A 16,600-nucleotide genomic window follows, 5' to 3' on the forward strand; every position below is an offset into this window, starting at 1 on the left:
AAAAAAGATATCTCAAATTGATTTGTGGACTTGAGATCTGTCTAATGGGGTGAGATATCTATATCAGTAGAAATACTTACAGCATGGGCTAAAGGGAAAAATAGGTTACAAAATGAAAGCGGGTTGTTAGACCCCCATGATTCGACTGGCAGAAAGTAGGCCAACAGTGTGGAACCAAGAGCCCAGAGAGAATTTCTGAGAGCCACAGAGAATTATTGGCCACAGACTTTTAAACCTAAGGGAGTCTGCCCAGTGGGATTTCAAAATGTCTTTGGACCCTTGACTCCCTTTTATTTTCAATTTTCTCCTATTTGAACAACCACTTTTACAATTATTATTCTGTTTTTGTCCCACAATTGTGTGATAGGAACAGATAAATGTTTATTTAATATTACAGATCCACAAATGGAATGACATTGTGCTCAGGAACCTCATTCATGCTGATTTAGATTATTTCAATGATGATATTTTGAATTTTGAGCTGATGCTATAATGGAATGAGACTTTTGAGGACACTGGAATGGGATGAATGTATTTTACATGTAGAACAGATGCGAATCTTTGCGGGGGCCAAAGGGTAGGCTGTGGTAGACAGAAAAATGGTCCCTCAAAGATGTCCTGTTCTAATGCCCAGAATATATGAATATGATAATATATCACTCCTGTTTTTACACAATGGCATAGCACAGTTGCTGATGATAGGGACATCATATGGCTTGGCCTAATTTAATCACACAAGCCCTAACATAATCACAAAAGGAGATAACTTTTCTACCTGGTGGTGGAAGGGGATGTCAGAAGAAGGCCTCAGTGTGCTTTTGCTAAATTTGAAGATAGAGCGGGCACGAGCCAAGGAATGTGGGTAACCTCTAATGCTGAGAACAACCTCCAGCCAACTCCTAGCAAGGGAATAGGGACCTCACTCCTACAACCACAAGGAAACGAATTCTGTTAACAACCTAAAGGAGTCTGGAAGTGGATTGCCTCCCACAGCCTCCAGAAAAAAGCCCAGATTAGTCACCCTCTTAATTTCAGCCTTTTGAGACCCTAGGCAGAGTACCCAGCTGAGTCTACCTGAATTTTTAACTTACATAATTGTGTAATAATAAATGAGTGTTGTTTTAAGTCACTAAATTTGTAGCAAATTTCTACACAAAAATAGAAAACTAATATCATGTTAAAAAAAAAACAGAAAGCAAAAATCAAAAAGCAAAGACTTTGTCTTCTTTTAGAAAGGCATCAGAAATCATCTCTATGGGAATGCTGTTCATTTTAAATGAAGTAACAGATATGTTTTCTCTGGTCACTCCCTGTGGAAATCATTTATTTGTGAATCTAGAAATAAAAGTAAATCTTAATTATTTTCTTTCAAATTGAAATGCTTAAATCATAAAGCCAAAAATTTAAAATGAATGAACCGAGCTAATAAAGCAAAGAAGGAATTTTGGCTTCTAAAGCTTTCAAATAATTAATTGAACAAAAATTTTTGATCTTCTAGCATGTGCCAGCCTCTATGTGTTATTAGAAGTGTAAAAATAGCCCATGCTAATAGCTGTCCTCAAGAAGTTCAAAAGACCAATGAACAATAATCTTAATAATAATGGGCAGCACTTATTGTGTGCAACTTACATGCTAGATGTTATGCTAAGAATTTATTTGCATTCTCCTTTTCCACAATTAATAAATAAGTCCACAATAAAGGACACGATAGAAGTACATACTGGATAACATTTATGACACAAAATAAACTAGCACCTACAAATGTTATACATTGATAGAAGTAAATAATAATAATAAAATAAACTAGTAAACATTGTTCATGAGGGAGACTGAGAAGACTTGAGCTGTTAAAGACTAAGGACTTGCAAGACAGATAAAATAAAGATGAGCATTAAAAGCAGATAAAATTATGTGTGTTAAGGCTTGAAGGCATGAAACAGTGAGTTTTATTTCGTAAATTTACAAGTACACTAGCTCGGTACAAGAAAAGAAGGTAACAGGAGAGAAAGGCAAAAGTCAGCCAATGGAAGAACTGATGTGCTAAGGAATTACAGACTGTGCTAGCTGTTCCAAAACTATTTTGACTTTAATTATAGGAATACACTTTTTCTTTTCCACCTACTTCCAAGTTCTTGCATTTGAAAACATTGACCTACATTAAAGAGAAATGCTTACAGTAAGGATATAAATTATTTTAGAAACCCAAATGAAAACTGCTCAGTTAATTTCACATAGTCCCACCCACTTATTTTTAACCACTGTGTATAGTGGGACACAGGAGATTATACTATTTGCCAAAGTCCCATAAGTAGAAAGGTTCTTATTAAGAATCTGGGCTCAAGTGCTATGACTCTTACTCCAGGGATTTTTCCACTGGACCTCCAAATATTTTAGTAGTTTTCACATAATGACATTTGAAATTTTTAAAAAAAATTTCTTTAAAAGATTTGAAACCTCGTTTTTAAAAATTAAGGTAAATCATTCAAGGCAAATGTTCAAAATGGTTTCTACTAGAAGTTTAATATAATACACATAATTAAATAAGCTTCCCCCAATTATGTCCACAAAAGAAAAAATAAAACAGATGAGAAAGAAGAACATGGAAAACACTAATCTCAGTCTTTGGGAGGCAAATATTTTTGTTGGAAGCTCCCTTGCCATACCAAGGTCCTCTACTCTGACAGAGCACTTTAGATTTCTGGGTTATGCAAAGAAGAACGACATTAATCTTTGTCACAAAATCCGAGGAAATTTTATTTAATTCTTAACAAGAACATTATGCCCAGGAACACCATGAAAGCATTGGACTTCTCTTCAGCCTGACACAGCAGAAAACTTGCACCCAGCCTTCTACAAATGAGCCTCTGATAACTATTATAATTTTTAAACTCTTGCTTTTCTCACACACACACACACACACACACACACCACTTACCATCACTGTGCTAGTATACATAACCCTATAGTGATAATATATATTCTTGCACAAATGAATCTTTCAATGTCTTCCTTTTTGCTTTCCTATTCTTTCTAAAAATATATCATTTTCTAAATCAGTCATAGCCTTGGACCATTCCAGATTCCTAGTATCCTCCCCTATAATAATGTTGGTCTTGGAAGATAATATTCCAATACCCAATGCCCTCATATCAAAAATATCAAGGGCAAAGTTTTCACATCAAGAAAAAAAGTGTGTGTTTTTAGCTTTTTAGCTTTTCTGCGTTCATCACAATAGTTATGAGCAGACTCAAGACAGAGGTGAATGCCAAGAAGTTATCTTTCTAAGGTAACAATTGTCATGCAAAAAAGCTTTTCCCTAAGTGAACAAAGACATTGATTATTCAAATAAGGCTTTTTAGACTTGGAGAAATTTTACTTCTTTATTCAGATAATTCATCTTCAGGTTTAAAAAAAGAAAGGAGGAGAAAATAACAACTTCGTGTCACTAAATTTGAAATTGTGGGCAAAATGCCTTATAAAACCTTTTTAAATTTAACTTTTATTTTAAGTTCAGGGGTACATGTGCAGGTTTGTTATGCAGGTAAACTCATGTCATGGGGGTTTGTTGTGCAGATTATTTCATCACCCATGTATTAAGCCTAGTACCCATTAGTTATTTTTCCCGATCCTCTCCCTCTTCCTATCCTCCACCCTCTGACAGATCCCAGTGTCTGCTGTTCCCCTCTATGTGTTCATGTGTTCCCATTATTTAACTCCCACTTGTAAGTGAGGAGAAGGGGTATTTGGTTTTCTGTTCCTGCATTAGTATGCTAAGGATAATGGCCTCTAGCTCCATCTTTGTTCCTGCAAAGGGCATGATTTTCTTTTTTATGGCTGCATAGTATTTCATAGTGTATATGTAACACATTGTCTTTATCCCGTCTATCAGTGATGGGCACCTAGGTTGATTCCACGTCTTTGCTATTGTGAATACTGCTGCAGTGAACACACATGTGCACATAAAACTTAAACAGACATAGCTATTAATGAAATTGAATCTACTCATTGTTGGAAATTGTATTAGTGTTCAAAATATTTTCAGTCTCTTATTATGATGCTCCATCCCTAAGGGAGGATTATATGTTCTCAGCCTGTTTAATCAGGTATGACTGTTGAACTTCCTTTGGTTAATGACATGTAAGCAGAAGAGATGTGTTCTCTACTCCAGGTAAAAACTTTAGAAGCCATTACACTAGTCATCATGAACTGATTACCCAGCCATGTAGCTGGTACTGTAATAGACAAGGCCAGCTCCATCATTTTTTTTCCTGGCATTAAGTGATGGGAATAGAGCCACAGCTAACCCATAAGGGAGAAAAAGTATAAGCAAAACATAAACCTTTCTTTAAAAGCCATTGAAATATTAAAGTCATTTGTTGATATAGCCTGATCTAAACTATCCAAAAATAGGAGGAAATTTCCTGTTTACCTACAGCAAAGATGACACTAGTGAAACTTTAGAAGTATATTCCCTGAGTTAAATCTAAGGATACTCACTATCAACAATACTATATAATATTGTATCACATGTTCTAGTTAGTTCTGTAAGACAAGAATAAGAATATAGATGATAGACACAGATAGGTTTTGTATATTTATATTATCTAAAAAATATAGAAATACATATGAGAAGTAGTAAAATAAAACTGACACTTTCCCAAGAGAACTGACAGCTAAATACTACAATTAATCAGAGACTTCAACAATGTTGCTGGGTGCATGTTCTACCTAAAAACCATTGCAGAACATCAATTACATTCCCATATGCAAGTAACAAACAGCTAGAAAATAAAATCTCTTGAATCTTCCATTTATAGTAGTAATAATAAGATATCAGAGATAAATCTAGCAAAAGATATAAAGAATAACTGATAAAATGTTATTGGAAAACATTGAAGACCAAAATAAATAGAGAGCTATACCTCCAGGTTAATCTATTAAATCATTCAGTTACATTCAAATTCACAGAATGTCAATTCATTGAAGTTAACAAAACCAATTATCACATGTATAAAAATGAAGAAAGATACAAGAATAGTAAGTAAAATATTGAGAAGAAAATGATAAGATTCAGAACAAATAAGTATAATACTGAAGAAAAATTATAAGGAATGGATAATTGCTCTGTTAATATCTTGGCTAGTTATAAAGTAAAAGCAATTGAGACTATGTGGTATTGGCACATTGGGAAGATTTAAGGAAGAAGAAGAAGAGGAAGAGGGAGAGGAAGGTGAAGGGGGAGGAAAAGTAGGAGCAGGAGGAAGAAGGGGTGATCAGAAAAGATCCCAGAATCAGAGCCATATACATATGAGAACTTTGGACATGATGAAGATGAGATTATTATTTATAGGAAAATATTTTAGGTCTTCAGGATAGAAAGAATAAGCCTTTAAGGAAAAGATTGATAAATTATATTATAATTTAAAACTAAGGTACATTGAAAAGCATTATAAAAGGAAGAGAGAGATGGAGAGGGAAGGAGGAAGGGAGAAAGACTGAGAAAGGACATTTGTCCTACATAAAATAGGCAGAAAATTAGTAGCTAAAGCACATAATCATACATGGTTGCCCTTTGAACAACATAGGGGTTTGGGGCACCACTGACCCCATGCAGTCAAAAATCCACATATAACTTTGGCTACATAAAAACTTAACAACTGTTAAGTTGTTGACTGGTGGTCTTCACCAATAATATAAACAGTCAACCCATATTTTGTGTGTTATATATATTATATACTGTATTCTTACAATAAAGTAAGCTAAAGAAAAAAGTTATTTAGAGAATCATAAGGAAGAGAAATATATTTATTCTTCATTAAGTGAAAGGGGATTATTCCTACAGGTCTTCATCCTTGTCATCTTCGCATTGAGTAGGCTGAAGAGGAGAAATCTGAGGGGTTGGTTTTGCTGTCTCATGGATGGCAAATATGGAGAAGGCAGAAGCACAGGCAAGAAAGTTAGGAACACTTGGTGTAGCTTTATGAAAAAAATCACAATTTCTGTCTCACTTTTTGCTTTTTCACTTTTCTAAAAATGTTTTCATACAGTACCAATCCTTCTTTCACCATTTCCTTTAGTTTCAGTGCCTGTATCATAGAAAGGTCCATGTTGTAAAAGAAGTCGATAGCAGTCTTAAATAATTGGAGCCCTTCTGCCAGATTGTCTAATATCAATTTATTTTGCTGGCACTGCTTTTACATCTTCCTCTTTGGCACTGGTTCAAAAGCACTCATCTCCATCCAGTCATTTTCTCTTAATCCTCTGGTATGTTGTCTATTAGCTCTTGAATTTTTCCAAGATTCATATCTTAAAACCCTTCACCACAACCACTGCTCCCCCACCATTTTTGCCATATTTACAACCTTTTTCATGATCTCTTTGAGTGTCTGTGTTATAAATCCAGTGAAAGTGAAAGTATGCACAACGTCTGCACAGTTTTCTCCAGCAGCAATTTATTGTTTCAACTTGATGGTTTTCACAGCTTTTTCTATAACAATGATGGCATCTTCAATGGGGTAAACCTTCCATACTTTCATGATGTTCTCTCTCTCGAGGTTCTCTCTTGACAATCTTTTTCTCTTGTTGACAATCTTTTCCATAGAATAGTGTATATAATGAGCCTCAAAAGTCCTTATGGTGCCCTGAGCCAAAGGCTAAATTACAGATACTGTGTTTGGGGGCAAAGAGAGCACTTTAATGCCTTTGGGGTAGAAATAGTGTTCTGAGTGACCAGGAGCATTGTCAAATATCAAAAAAAAAAAAAAGCTGTAAAAGACAGTCCCTTAATAGCAAGATATTTCCTGACTTCAGGAGCAAAGCACCAATGAAACCAATCCAGAAAAAGGGTTCTCATTGTCCAGGCCTTCTTGTTGTATGATAAAAAGACTGCCAGCTGGTGGTTATTTTTTCCCTTCAAGGCTTAGGGATTAGCAGCTTTGTAAATAAGGGCAATCTTGGTTAGAAAGCTGACTGCATTTCTATCAAAGAGTAGAGTTAGTCTATTTCTTCCTACCTTAAATCCTGGCTCTTGCTTCTCTTCCTAATAAATGTCCCTTGTGGCATTCTTTTCCAGAATAGGGCACTTTCATCTGCATTATAAACTTGTTCAAGTAGACGTCTTTTCTCCTCAATGATTTTCTTAATAGTATCCGGAAACTTGTCTACTATCTCCTGGCCAGAAGAAGTTACTTTTGCTATCTTGTTATTTTTTAAGCCAAATCTCTTTCTAAAATTGTCAAACCATCCATTGCTGTCATTAAATACTCCAGCTTTAGATACTTCCCCTTCATTTTTCTTTAAGATATCATATAATGACTTTGCTTTTTCTTAGTAATATTGGAGGCTAAAGGTATGCCTTTCTTATAAGAATCCTGCACCCACAAAAGCAGTATTTTCAATAATAGATAAAAAGATATTTCACCAAAAGTGCAAGATTTTTGTACATGCTTGCCTAGCTGAAGCAAGAGTTTCACGAATTTCTGTTTCTTTTCTTTACAATGCTCCTTAGGCTGGATTTGTTTTATCTTGAAATGGAGGTCACCCACAGCTACAAACGAAATCTATGGTAGATATCAAGCAATTCAACTTTTTTTTGTAATGTCATCACTTTTCTCTGCTCCTTAGTAGCACTTTCAGCATCACTAGTGGCATTTCGATGGGTCCCATGGTGTTATTATTGAAAGTTTACGTTATTGCACTAAACATAGTGAAAAATACGCACAAACAACAAGAAATCACTTTTTAACCATGATATGCAATTTACTGGAGAGACAAACTGCTCACACGAAGAGGTTTCAAGTAGATACTCACAAAACATAAGCTCATGCAATAGGAACAGTAGGTGACTGTGAAATCATTACAGCAGTACAATATGTACTAAAATTTATTTTATGCAGTTATGATTTAATACTGCCTCTTTACATTTGTTTATATTTCTCTTGACTGTGAATGATACCATGTACAGTCTGTAAGTATGTATATACGTTTAGATAAATTTCAACTTTATATAATAAATATATGTATAGCTTATGCTACTATATGATAAAATAGACTAACATCCACATATATTTTGTGTATTCATCACATACCTAATTTTTTTCTTAATTTATTTTTCAATATTTCTAGGCTATACAGTCAATCTATGAGGTTTTTTCTAATTGTCACAAATCTTCAAAAAATGTTTCCAATGTATTTATTTTTTAAAACCTGTTTATAAAGGAACTCACACAATTGAGAACCATGTTGTTCAAGGGTCAACTGTACAATCGATTAAACCAGCACAAGGCTGAGTGCAGTGGCTCACACTTGTAATCCCAGCACTTTGGGAGGCGGAAGCAGGTAGATCGCTTGAGTCCAAGAATTCGAGACCAGCCTGGGCAACACAGCAAGAGTCTGTCTCTACAAAAAAATACAAATATTAGCCAGGTGTGGTGGTGCGGTACTCGGGAGGCTGATGTGAGACAATTGCTTGAGTCGAAGGCAGAGGCTGCAGTGAGCGGAGATCATGCCACTGCACTCAAGCCTGGAAGACAGAGTGAGAACTTGTCTCCAAAAAAAAAAAAAAAAAAAAAAAGTACAACTCAATAAAAATGAGCAAATACTAAAAAATAATTCCTAGGGAAAAATGGCTAATAAACATATAGGAATATGAGAAAGATTTAGTAATCAATGAAACACAAAAGTAAATGAGATGCAATTTCAACCCCTCAAATTGGCAAAAGTTTAAAAGCCTGACCATATGGAGCAATGAGAGATCTTGTGTATTGTTGGGAGGGTAAAATAGTGCAATTGCTCTGGAGGACAATTTGATCTTATCTAGTGAGGTGAAGATGCACATCTTTTGCAATCCACCAATTCCACTCTTCAGTACATACCCTAAAAAATTCTCACACAGACTACCATGAGACATGCACAAGAGTCATTGCACTATTTTTAATATCAATGAGTGATTCATCTGTAAAATGGAGATAAGATTAATACCTACTTCATAGGATTGTTGCAAGAAATAAATGAGTTAAGACATGTAAATTCTTAAAACAGTACCTAAAACTGTGTGTGTAACAAGTGTTAGCAATTGTTAATAAATCCATTGGTAGGGTTCCTCTTACATTATTTTGATTCCCAGCATTTACTGCACTATGCTGAAAGGCTGAGGTATTTTTCCTTTGCAAACTTCCTTTTTTTCATAGCTGCTGACCTCGTTTAATGGTCCATTCCTTAGGTCCCAGACAAGTCGGCTTGCCGTGTAATGAAACTGCAGCCAGACCTGCTGTGATCAGGGTGGAGCTTGCTCATCCTCTCAGGTCATGTTTTTTGTTAAACATTTTCTCCTGAGGTGAGCTGGGTGACCAACTCATCTTACATTCTCCCCAGTGAGGTCTGCCAAAGTTCTTCAAACTATTTTGGTCTATCAGATCAACAGATGCTGAATCTAGCCAGTAGGCCTTTCAACTTTGCACCTTAAGAGGATGTTTAATTGTAAGGTTATACTCTAAGTAAATGTAAAAGGAAAGAGAAAGGGAAGAAAAGAAAGGAGGAAGACAAGGGAAGAAAAGGAGGAGAGAAGAAAAGAGAAATTGAAAGAAGAGATTTCAAATATTTCTCAAAAAAGGAAAAACTACATATAATTAACAATGTGGAGAAAAGCTTTTGGCAACCTTGCCCTAAATTTAGACATGAGTAAATTTTGTCTTCCACCCTCACTTTCAGCTCTTTTATAATCTGTCTCTCTCTGAGTAAATACTGTCATCACCCCAGAATTATATCTTCAAACTCTTAATTTGATAAACAAATCTATATTAAGGATTAATGGGTGCTAACATAATAACGTCTCATACTTTCTGAGAACATATTGACATTTTTAAATTACAGTCTAAAATAAATACAATCTATTCACCAGGATTCTCGAAAAGTCTACTTCTCCAATGTTGTAAGTTTTAGTCATCCTAGCTATTTAGTGTAGGAGAAATTCTAGGAGAGCAGACTTTCAGGAATCCACCAAACTGCATTAAATATCTGGCTCATTGACCAACGTAGGTGACATTAGCTCTGCAAGTGCTCTCCATCTCAACCCCTACCTGTTTCACATGATAATCACTGGGAGAAATTAGCTTAATTTGAACATAAAAGATGTATACTCTTCTTACTAGTAACCAAAGTATTTATTTAAATAAATACTTATAAAGCATCATCATGAGTCAGGAAAATATTAATCTACTTCTTAAAAAATCATTATTTGATTTCTGCTTTATTCTTCATTTAACTCTACCTTTCCTCTTATACTAAGACTTGCTTACTATAAAGGGAAGGAGTTGGCAAGACCCAGGCTATAGCAGTGAACTTGGAAACAACTTAGCATTCAGTGAAGTTCTGACACAGCCCTGCAAAACAAACCAAGCCTCTCAAATGGAGATGTTCTCTGTAGAGTTCTATTTTCTACAAGAGTGAAGAATTTTATATTCTGTTTTTAACAGGGGAGGTAACTTGCTGAAAGGACATGTGTACACCTTTTGTGACATGCTTATAAATGTCTCTAGGGATATTACTGCGACACAGGTTTTGTGATCTCAAGCAAAATACTATCACAGTATGCCCATGACTAAGTTGTGATTTAAAATTAAGCCTTATTCAAAATGTCAAAAGGATGAAAACTGCACACAGAATTAATCAGAGGCCATTTATGCAAAGCTTATACTGGTAAGAAAGCCAGCTACTGTCACTTTAGTTCTGGTAAACTAAAAAGGGTTGGAAAGGAGAGGGGGTTTTGTGGAGTGAGTGAGGAAGTCTTAAGAAAGTCTTTGATTGGTGACTGTTCTGTTAAGGTGGAATTTTTTATGAGGTAGGATTTGGGGAAGGGCTTGTGGGGAGGCTTTCTGATTGGCTTTGGCAGTCTTTGGCTCACTTCCTATTTCTGCATAACTTAAAGCTCTCTAGACTGGTTAGGGTGATATGGGTTTTACTGTTTCAACTTAAAAAATATCTAGCCCTTGACTTTGGGGTCCACAATTTGGATCAGCAATTTATAAAACTAAGGTATTTTCCAGTAAATTCACTTGAATTGATTTTGCATTTACCTTTATTGCTTCATATGTCCCATATAACATAAAAGTGTTGAGTATAAAATGAAATGAAAAATAGTGCAGTGAAATAATAACATTTGGTTTAATTATTTTTTACCTCGTAAGGCCACTAAAATGTTTTGATAAATAGATATAGTTAATCATTTTCCACACAATGCATGGCTTTTGAAAGTAATAATGATCCCAGGATCTGGACCCCTTATTTGATGGTCTCTATTCTTCACCAGGTCCTTATTTTTTTTGTTTCTTTGCTCTTTGGAGACAATATTCCCTGAGTGTTTTTCTTTTTTTCTCTCTCTCTTTTGTATATCAACAAAGGGCAAAAGAATAATTTGTTTTGCTCTTACTGAAATTATATATTTAAATGAATTTAAATTTCTAAAAATGAACGTTCTTTCCAACACATTGGAGTGACCAGTAATCTTCCTTGCTTTTTATTAAGAAGACTGTTGCAATTTCCTTTTTCTTTGTCTACTGGCATCAAATAATCTAATCATCTATTGCATTTTGGTCACCAGTGCCTTCTTTATGCCCTTCAGCTAAGTCTCTTTCCATGACCATTCTAAACTTTTTAACTTTATGCATTTGTAAATGCTGAATTATTCCTGCCTTTCATCATAAGTCAATTTCTCCTACACTCCTCAATTATCCCCAGATTCCTACTTTGAACATTTCCCAATTGGATTCCACAAAAGTAGTAAAGCTGGTCTAGATTTGCCTGTTAATCCTAGTGAAGACATCCAGTTAGTGAGTTTCTATTCCAAACAAGACCGTTTGCTAAGCACTTTTTATATACTTTCTCATCCAATATTCTCAATAATTCTGCATTACGAATTTTACTAATAAGGGAACAGGTTCAGTGAGTTTAGGAACTAGAAACTTACATATGATCACACAGTTAAATGGGAAGCCAGTGCCTGATCAATCAGATGCTAAAATTTATGTTATTCCTTAAACATTCATTAAAAGATGCCTGAGAAATGTCTACACCAGAATTATCTGGAATATTTTATTAAAATATAGACAGTCTGAATTAGTATCTATGGGGACAAAGACCAGAAATAAACATTTTTAGTAAGCCCCCAAAATGATTCTTATGCATACTAAAGTTTGAGAATCACTGAACTACAAGGCCCACATTTTATGGATTCCTCTTTGGGTCTCCATCACCAGGGACAGTATCTGGCTAATCAATAGTAAGTGCTTGATGAACTAAAATGAACTAATCCTACTCTAAGGAAAATGTATTACTATTGATATAGTGCCTTTGGCTCTTTAAAAAAGATTTGTAAACGGATGCTGGCGAGGCTGCAGAGAAAAGGAAGTATTTATTCATTATTGGCGAAATGTAAATTGGTTCAGTAACTATAGAAAGCAGTTTGAGGATTTCTCAAAGAATTACCATTAAAACCTTTAAAAAGAACTACCATTCAACCAAGCAATCCCCTTACTGGGTATATACCCAGAGGAAAATAGATCATTATACCAAAAAAACACATGCAAAAAAAAGATTGCAGCATTATTCACCGTAGCAAAGACATGGAGTCAACCTAGGGATCTGTCAACAGTGGAATGGATTAAGAAAATGTGGTACATATACACTATGGAATACTATACAGCCATAAAAAAGAACAAAATCATGTCCTTTGCAGCAACACGGATAGAGCTGGAGGCCATCATCGTAAGCAAATTAATCCAGGAACAGGAAACCAAATACCACATGTTTTCACTTACAAATAGGAACGAAATGTTAGGTACTCATGGGCATAAAGACAGCAAAAATAGACACTGGGGACTACTAGAGGCAGGAGGGAGGGAGGGAACAAGGGTTGAAAAACTAACTATTGGGTACTGTGCTCACTACCTGTGTGACAGCATCATTCATACTCCAAACCTCAGCTTCACCCAATATACCCATGTAACAAAACTGCACATGTACCCCCAAAAATCTAAATTAAAGTTGAAAATATTTTTAAAAAACAAAGAAGAAGATTGTATGAAAACAACTTGAAAAATTAGCATTTTTACTTCAGAGTCGTGTACTCCTAACACTGGTATTATGCCAACTTGGCAAGAGGCACCCTCATTTGGTACACACCATAATAAGGTCATTGCACAATGGCCTCTGTTTCTGAGAGAACTGCTGGAGAGAATGTCTCAAGACTGTCCACGATTAGAAAGAGCTAAGCCTCAAAATGTAGATTTCAAAAAAATATTGCCTAAAATATCTTGTTCTAGTTAATGATAACAGTTGTTTAAAGCTAACTTCCAGCCTCCTGTAGTAGTGCTGGCCACCAATTCTGTAATCTAATAAAATGGTTGTTAGAAAGGTTTACTATGAACCATTATCTGAAACAACCATCTGCTAGAAAGAGACATAATTAATTATGTGCATAAATAAAATCACTGCTAACCAACAATAACCTTTGGTTTAAAGTAGTGGGAGAACTAATGCTATAAAAGCAAAATTATAAAACAATTCTTTTTTATTGGCAGGAAAAACATGAGGTTATATTCTTCGTGGCATAAAGAGGCTGCGTATGTGTTTCTCTTTAACCTTCTGCCTTATGGTAAATAGGAAGTACTAAGACAATTTTCAAGGTAATGGTAAAATCCTTTCTAGATAATTACGAGTGCTAGAAAAATTAAACTGAATGAACTCTAAAAATTCTAAAAATTCCAGCTATGTTTATTTACTGAGTATCCTGCTGGCTGGGTTTTATGAAGGGTGAGAAGTTGGTAGATATATCTCGATATACATATCTAGATATAGATAGATATACATGCATATATATATACACACACACATATATTCCTTCCATAGCCTCTTTCTGTTTTAGGACAAAGACAGGAGATGGTAAAGAGAGGTAAAAGAGCCTTTGTAAGCAGGATGATGACTTCTGGGTGAGAAACACCCTGGTATAAGCAAGAAGTACTCATTGACAACATGGGCTTCCCTTAGCCCCTACTTTGGAGAAATCATAGCCCTTGTCCTCAAGTAAAGTCCCTACATAGATGGCCAACAGTAATCAGTATTCCTGTCGTAGGGAATTTCTGCTTTTAGGCATTTTTCTGTGCCAGTTAAAGTTCTACTCCTTGTTTGTACATGAAGAGACTGCAATATGTTGAGCCCTCTTTCTCCTCACCTCCTTTTCAGGAGTATAACGTATGAAAGAGTGCACTGCAATAATCATTTATGTAAATCTCCTTCCAAACTATTATCCAAAATGTCATTATACTTGGAATTTAAATCATCTTATTTTCATCTCATATCTAATTAGCTACAATAATCATATAACTTACTAAACTATGCTCATAGAGTTTATATTGTATTAAAGGTTTAGATTATTCAAGTTTATCTGAAACTTTTAATCGGTGAAGACAGTTCTATCATTCTCTTGAATTTTCATAAGAGTTACTCACAGAACTGTCTCAAGGCTTATGTGGATATTTCCCCATTGTTCCCTTTCCGTCCTCACCAGATCCTGGGCCATATGTGGCTCTGTAAGGGATTTTTCTCCCATTACTTCCTCACAGGGGGATCACAGGCTGCATGCAACCCATATTACCTGCTCCTCTGGGCCTGGCCATGATTTCATCTTCTTGTGCTATAGTCACTGGCAGCTGCTTTGCTGATTCTTTTCCTTGCTTTTCTTAGTTTTTAAATTTTTTTATTTTTACAGATTTAGGGGATATACATGCAATTCTGTTACATGGATATATTGCATAGTGGTAAAGTCTGGGCTTTTAGTGTACCCATCACCCAAATAGTGTGCATTGTACCATTGGGTAAATTCTCATCCCTCACACCTCTCTCTTGCTCCCATTCTGCTTTCCTTATTAACAGCCAAGAATCCTCTTGCACCTAAGGTAATTTGATCTGAGTCTGTTGCCCTTGGATGATGCACAACGGAAGTGCTGAGTGCTGAGAGAGAAGCAGCGAAGTGGCCTGAGGCCAAACAATCCCCAGAACTGAGGGCAAACCTATGGGAAAAGTTTTTCAAAGTTCAAGATTTCAGGGCAAGACCCGTCAGATATATACATAACATAACTGACACATACAAAAATGTAATAAGTGTAGTGCTAAGGAATGTATAAATAGAGAGATCACAGTAATAGAAAAACCCAAAACAGATCTCAGCCGCAACAGAGAAAGCAGCATAAATCATACACTAAGGAGAGGCAGGGTTGAGATACTTGGGTTTGGAAAATACACAATTTAGATACTTAATAAGTACAAATTACAAATAGATCAAAGAATTATATTTAGTAAGTCAATATACACTTATTTATTCTCTTAAGAGAAAAAGTTTTCTAAAATAAAAGAAATATAAATAAAAGAAAAATTTACAAATTTTTAATAACACAAAATTTTAAGAACACAAAATTTTATTTGGAACATTAATAAATAAAAATGCAAACACTGAACAAAATCTGAACAAAATTTTTAAACTACTTTGCAAATACAAAAAAAAACTCATACTTACCTGAGAAAAAGACTGAATCCACAATGACAAATAAACAAGGACAATGGATGGACAATATTTAAAGAAGAATTGCAAATAGATAGTAAACATTTCAACAAAATGTTCAACTGTATTAAGAAAAATGTAAAATTAGTAAAACTGTGATGCTACATTACTTTAGTTTACCAAATTAACAATAAAGATAATAGTCAATATTTGCAAGAGCTTAACAATATGAACACTCTCACACACTGCAGGTGAGAATGACAACTGGTAGAACCTTTCTGGAAAAACCTTGGCAATATACTTCAAAAGCCAGTGTTTCTACATCCAAAAATTTATAATAAGGAATAAATAAAAGGCCAATATTTATGTACAAAAGGTTTAATACAATATTATGACAAAATAACAAATAATGGAAACAAAAGTCTAACCTTAACCAGATGATTGACTACGTCATATAATGGAATATAATATAGCCAATAAAATTATGTTTAAGTTCAGGCGCCATGGCACAAGCCTGTAATCCCAGCATTTTGGGAAGTGGAAGCGGGAGGACCACTTCAGGCCAGGAATTCGAGATTAGGCTTGTCAACAGAGTGGGACCCTCTCTCTACAAAAGATTTAAAAATTAGCCAGGAATGGTGGTGCATGCCTGTAATCCTAGCTACTCAGGAGGCTAAGGGGGGTGTATCGCTTGAGCCCAGAAGTTCAAGGCTGCAGTGAGCTATGAGGTTGCAACTGCCTCCAGCCTGGGTTAAAGAGGGTGACCCTGTCTCTAAAAAAAAAAAAAAAAAGAAATTGTAGTATATTAAAAGAGCTTAAATGAAATGCTAATATTATAGCATTACAGCATACATAGAGAAAAAAATTACAAAATTGGTTGTAAAATAAGACCTGAATTTTATTTTTCAAGTTGAAAGGATGTAAGCCAATATGTTAATCAGCCATCTTTAGACAGTGGACTTATGTGTCATTTATTTTTCTGTGATTCTTTATCTTGTTAGTATATTCCACATTTTTCTATTTTAAATATATAAGACAAAAGGTCAGAAC

The sequence above is a fragment of the Macaca nemestrina genome, chromosome 5, assembly GCF_043159975.1.
Source record: "Macaca nemestrina isolate mMacNem1 chromosome 5, mMacNem.hap1, whole genome shotgun sequence".
NCBI lineage: Eukaryota > Metazoa > Chordata > Mammalia > Primates > Cercopithecidae > Macaca > Macaca nemestrina.